We start from the raw sequence: 6,986 nt of genomic DNA on the forward strand, positions 1-6,986 counted from the left end.
TCACTCAGAGAGATTCTTTTTGTATCTTAGGTTTCTTTGTTGCTTTTGATTTTTCACTTGTTTCGGCTGTCTGTGGATGTTAGCCTTTTGTTTCAGCTTCTTGTCAGCCGGTTCACTTTTCACAGATGATGTTTCGCTTGTGGAAGTGACTTCTTCTACAGGTATTTCTTTTGTGCCACTAGTGCTTGGCACGTCAAAGTTGTCAGGCTTATTTAGCGGCTCTGGTACATATCTTCCTTTAGTTTTCCATGACGTTCGCTCTGACAGACCAAATGTTTCGTCGGCATTATCTATAGGAGCAGACCAGAAGAACTCATCACAACCATCTGCGTTATCTTCGTTCACAATGGCAGTGAGTTCAGCTGTTTGATGTTCGGTTACTCCTATGACTTTATACACCTAATTTGGAGTAGTTCTTACCTTTTGGTACACAACAACCTTTTCTTCAAGAATCGGGGACTTATTTTGGGACAAGCGAGCAAACTCCACAGAATTTTCAGAAATTAGATTTTTGTGGTTTTCGGGTTCGCTCTTGACAAACTCAGAACAGTCAACTACATCATCTACAGAAATTTCACTCATATCATCGTCCTCATTAAGTTCAGATGCGTTTTCAACATCAATTTTATTTTCTGAACTTAAATTGGCACTCAATGAGTCGAATTTTTGTATGGTTTCGGTCCTTAGTTTCAGTTTATCGTTTTCATCCAAAAGATTTTTCAACATGTCCTTATGGTCTTTGGACTTTATAAAAGATTCTATTTTGTCCAGACCATACATATAAGTAGGATTCACATCATCAGACGAAACAACACTTTCACAGTTGTATGCTTCAGCATCGATTTCATCCTCCTTAAACTCAAGGAAGGGTAAAATCATGCGATGTATTTTCTGCCCTATTTCACAATTCAGATGCAGTTGAGTAATGTTAGCATAAAGTCTTTTAGCAATCAAACAAAAAACATTTCTTTGTTTTAAAAGTTTCAAATTGTCTCTTTGTAAATAAATGTTTTCATCCTTAGACTTAATCAACTCCGACTCCTTTTGCTCAATCCACATCCTTCGCTCCTCACTCTTGGATGACACCCTGCTTAATTGGTCGGTTAGGTTAGAATTGGTGACCCGTGTTTGAGTTAAACAACTATCCAGATTTGAGATTCTTGAATTTAAGTTATTTAATTCCTTTTCATATGATTTTTGTGGAACTTTGAATGAGATAAAAAGAGATTGTACCTTCTTGATCAATTCATCAAGTTCATTGATCTGCACACTGAGAGGTTTTGCTGTGAAGCATAAGTCCTCTCGCTCCTTGGTGTCCTCATTTCCACCATCTGTATTGTATCCCCTCATGTGAGATACGTCAGTCACCATCAAACACTTTCCGCTACTTTCACCACCTCTTGCCACATACGCCTTTCCATGAGAAGGCTTTCTCACCTCATCATCTTCTGAGTCGGTCGACCACACCTGTATGCCACCGAACTCGTCATCCTCTGCCAAACCCTGTACAATAAGAGCATTCATAGAAGGATTAGTAGCCGCTTTCTTCCTCTTAATCTTTTCCAGCTTTTTCATCAGGATTGCCTCTTCATCTTTCTCCTCATCTTTCTCTGCCATTTTCTTCAGAACACAATCTTTTGCATAATGATTCTTTCCTCCACAATAATAGCAGCTGACACCAGAATCTCCTTCAACCTTTGCCTCTTTCTTTGGTTCCTCAGTCTTCGGCTCCTCCCTTACTTTTTCAGAACTGTAGCTTCCCTGCCAATTTCGGTTCTTATTGGTAGAAAACCTCTTCTTGATGAACCTTTTTGGATTGGACACCATCATAACATAATCTTCTAAAGTAAGATCATAGTCCTCCAGGTTTAGATCTTCATCTTCTACTACATTCTTGCTTTTGGACAGGAGGGCCAAGGACCCCAAGTTTGAGACCACATTCTTCTCTTGCATCACTATCTTTTCTTGGGATTTCAGAATTCCCACCAGTTTCGCCAGCGAATATGACTTGAACTGCTCGTGAGCTTTAACTGTAGACACAACAACTCTCCATTCGGATCTTAAGCCATTCAAAAAGTTGACCTTCTGTTCAATCAACTTCCTTTCGATATCATGTTTGATCATCTTGCTAAGAAGATGATTGAAGCGATCAAACGTCTGAGTGACGGACTCATCGGAATTTTGCTTAAATTCTCCAAACTTAGACAAAAGCAAGGTCTGAATAGAGTGCTCCAAATCTTCATCTGTGGAATACAGCTCTCGCAGCCGATCCCAGATTTCTTTAGCGGTACTGTAGGAACTCACCAACCTAAACGTGTCAGATTGAAGAGCGAATCAGATCAGTCTTAATGCTTTGATATTGCACTGAAACTTCTCCTTTTCGTCTTGAGCAACGTCTTTTACATCTTTTAACAGATCATTATACTCTTTCTGAGTTTTAATGATTCTGGATGTTCCTGAGTGAGTAAATGGTCCAGACACAATAGCTTCCCATATAAGATACCCATTGTCTTCAGATCCGATGACATAGTCTTCAAAATGATGCGCCCAAACTTTGTAATCCTGGGTGTAAAGAATAGGAATCTTTGTTGTTGATCCAATACCTTTTTAGATGTTGATAGGATTAGATTGAGAATCGTCCATGCTTGATCGTTTTACCTGTTTGAAAGATCAGACTTGTAATATGTAATATTAGGGCAAACCGAATAAATACTGAGATATGTCAATTATGGAGTGACGGCTCAATAAATATCAGTTAATGCGGAATAAACCCTAATCACTTCTTTCACAGAAGAGATGTGTATGAATTACACAGCCTCCTACTCTGATACCAATTGTTGAGTTTGTAAAACTCTTGATCGATTAGATCTTATAACAGGCGAATCAAAAAGTAAAAACAGTTAGACAAAAACACAAGAATGAATCTGAATGAGTCGAATGATTCTATTAACTCAATCCTCAGCAGAGCTCGATGAAGAACTTCCGCTGTAGAGGATTCTAGCGTTACAAAAAATAAGAACGTAAAACGCTTATAAAAATCTCTATCCAATCTTATGTTCTAGAATGCATGCAAGCATCTATAAATAATAAACCCTACAATGAACTCACGAATGGACAGGCCCATACCAGAGACAAAACTGGACAAGCTAACGAGCCCAAAGACGCAACACTAACTGGACCTAAAAATTATCAAAATATCACATGCTTAGATTTTGTTTGTCCTCAAGCAAGTATAAAGTCATAAAAAGCTCAAAAACTCGAAGGTATTTTAGTAAAATCCAAGCAATTAAACTGAAAAAGAAAAAATAAAGTAGAAAGGTAAGAATCCTAAGATATCCAAAATTGGAAACTTTGCAAACTTATGGTTAAAGCCTTGTAGCTTTTTCGATTTTGACTATGTTTTATATTTAATAACTATTGTGAAATTCATGAATTTCGATGAAGCCCATGTAATGGAATTCTTCCCAATCAATTCCAAACTAGTTGGTGTGTAGTCGCTAGATGTAAAACATCCCTCTGGGGTACCGATCGGACTTCAAAGGTCATAGATTGGTTTCACTCCTAATAATAACATATACTTTATATCGGAGATAAAACCCCGTATATAATTAGCTACATTTAGTTACCTGTATTAGATTATTTTTTACCTTGTATATCATGTTGTAATTTGTATATATACTTTAATCATCTTTCAATAATAATCATCAGGAACATTTATCCCATCATCACATGGTATCAGCCTAAATACCAATCCCTAACACAACCCTAACCCTCCTCATTGTTTTCTCTTCTTTCTGCCTCTCATCTTCTTCATCTCACAATGTCTTCTTCATCTGAGAATTCTTTCTCCTTAAACACCCTTATCCATATGCTCACCATTAAATTACCCTCGTCCAATTGCCTTCTCTATCTCAATCAAATTACCTCACTTCTTCTTCATCAGAAGTGGATGAGTCATGTCGATGGTTCTTCTTTCGCCCCGCCATCCAAAACCTTAATTGACGGCAAAAAAGCTCCCAACCCAACCCATAATGCTTGGGTCGAACTTGATCAAAAGGCTCTTTTAATTCTTCAATCCTCTCTATCTGAAGAGTCCATATCTAAAGTCTTGGGTTTCTCTTCCCCTCGTGAAGTATGGGTGGCTTTGGTGTCAGACTATAGTCATGATTCTTAAGATCGATCTCAGATCCTCAAAGATTCTTTGTGCCAACTAAAAAAGGGTACCCTCTCTGTCTCTGAATATGCCAAGCAATTTAAATATATTTGTGATCAAATTGGTTCTTGTGTGGCTTGGGACCAACCTTTTAAACTTTCTCTACTGCTCATTGAGCTTTGCCCACCAGACCTTCTTTTCATTCTCTTGTTGCTCATGTGGAAGGCTACAAATTATTTCTTTCATCTTTCCATTAATCGGCTCCCTCTCATGTTGCTTTCACTGCTGCTCCTTCTCGTGGGTGAGGGAGGTCTGGTCGATCAAATTTTTGGGGAAATTCTTCTTTTTGTGGTCGTGGTCGTCGACCACCTCACTGTGAACTATGCCGAACTGATGATCACTATGCATGATCATGTCTATATTTGAGTACTTATGCTAAAAAAATCTTCATATTCTGCAGCCAATTTAGCCCAAGCATTTCATGCCGATTGCAACATAAACGAATCTACTCCTAATCGGTGTGTGGATTCTGGTGTGACAGCCCATATGGCTATGATGTGTGGTTTTTTATATATATTTTTTAATTGCTCAAGTTTTAAATTAGGGGTGTGCATATTAACCGAAAAACCGAACCATAACCAAATTAACCGATATAACCGAACCACTTTAACCGAACCATTACTAAAATATATGGTTTGGTTTCTAATTATGATTAACCGAATACATATGGTTTAGTTATGGTTTTAATAAAAAACGGAATCATTATAAATCGTGCCGAACCAGTAATATTAATAATGTTTTTAATATGATATAAAAATAAATATATGGTATGTAATTATATTGGAAACTGAAAGTTTAAAGGGTAATCATTTGGAGTTAGATGGGATTTCAAGTAATATTCTATCAATACAATTATAAATACACAATCATTCACTTTTCTATAACGATAGACTTTGTGTTTTTCAATTTTTATAAAAAAATATTTTATTTTTATGTCATCTTGGACTATTTTGGTTAATCGATATTAACCATTAATTATAACTATTAACCAACTATAACCATTAATAAAAACCAACATTAACCATTACCCAATGGTCATCAAAAGAGATTAACCAGTTGTAATGGTTATGGTTTGGTTTTGACCAATAACCGAACCAAACTGTCCCATACACACCCCTATTTTAAATTTATAAAATTGAATTTATCACAACTGGACTAACACACACACTAGGCAGTGGACCTAATCGTGTAATAGTATAGTTGTGGTAAGAACAGGTTTCGAACACAAAAGGAACTATGGTGAATTAATTTGGAGTTTTTGATTATAGGTAACACTAAACACACAAACGCAATAAAGAAATGTTTTATTAAATACTTCAAATACCACTTAACATCAAATATCGATAAAATGACTGCAAGACAAATTTCTTTAGATACTTTGATTTAGATAAATTACATCTCAAATTAATGGTTAACTATTGATACAATGGATATTCATTCATTATTCATTGATTCCTTATATGACTAGTGTCATGGTCATGACTCCTAATCCTTTGATTTCAACACAACTATTAATTCGTTGATCAGGTGAACAAACAATCATGCAAATTAGTATTCAGTTCGTATTAAGCAAGATTTGATCTTATATAACCCTAATGGTCTTAGGAATTAAACCATGCATCAAATGGTCATTCTACTCATGCACACACATTAAAGTTCATTACTTTATTCCCTAACCCTAGGTTTTGGTCAAAACTCTAGTCATAATCACCAATGGTTACTGGACGACTATGATTCAAATTAACACAACTATATAGTCCTCTAAACTTTATTAATTCAACAATACGAAACAAAACAACAATCTTTAACACATATGGATCTTCAATCAAACTTGACAAAATAAATTAAATAAGAATAAACAATCCAAATAGCAATTAAACCGTAAATTCAAAGATTCATTCGGTCACAAACTCAAAGTAAAAGGTTTTAACACCTAAATTAGAAAGTAAACACATAATGGCATCCCAATTGAATGCTAAGCATGGTCACGTTAACAAACCACATGATTACCGACATGAATCCGCTTTCCAATCCCTAAGATCTTTGCTCCTGTCAGCTTAACGGCCTTCCGACAGCCTTCTAAACCTTCAAACGATAGAATATAGGTTACTTGTGTTGGATTAGGTGTCTAAGCCCATAACTATAATTGGTATGTACTTGACCCGAGAGTAGCATGGTCCATTTCGGGTTACATATCACCAGGACAATTTGATAGGATGGATACTTGAGTAAGAGGTTACTTATGATTTATTAATATATTATAAGTTCTAATATATTAATATGAAATCATATTATTTAATTAGTATTGATCAAGAATTAATTTGGAATTAATTATTTGATCAAAAGAGACTAATTAAATATATGAGGATTGATTTGGTAAATCAATGATTCTTATAGTGTGGGCCAATTGTTATTTAGGATAGGCTAAACCAATATGGTAGTCCATGGATAGTTCATGGAGGTTTAACCCATGGAGCCTAAGTAATATGAAAGGTCATGGGCATTAGGGTTTACATGGATGTAACCCTAGACTTTACCATACTGTAAAAGGACTCCCTTAGCACCCAAAATCGGACACTAGAGTTCTTGGAGTTCATTAGAGCCGATTTTGGAGCTTGCAACATCTCTCTCAAGTTCTCTTTTGTACTAGGTGTGTTGTGAACCGTTTGATGCATCACACTTGGGGTGCTAAGTTCTTAAAGGCCAAAACTACAAGCTACAACAAAGAGGTAACTCTATAACTCATTTTTATGTTGATTATGTCAATTATATG

Source organism: Lactuca sativa, chromosome 2 (genome assembly GCF_002870075.4).
Source record: "Lactuca sativa cultivar Salinas chromosome 2, Lsat_Salinas_v11, whole genome shotgun sequence".
Lineage (NCBI taxonomy): Eukaryota > Viridiplantae > Streptophyta > Magnoliopsida > Asterales > Asteraceae > Lactuca > Lactuca sativa.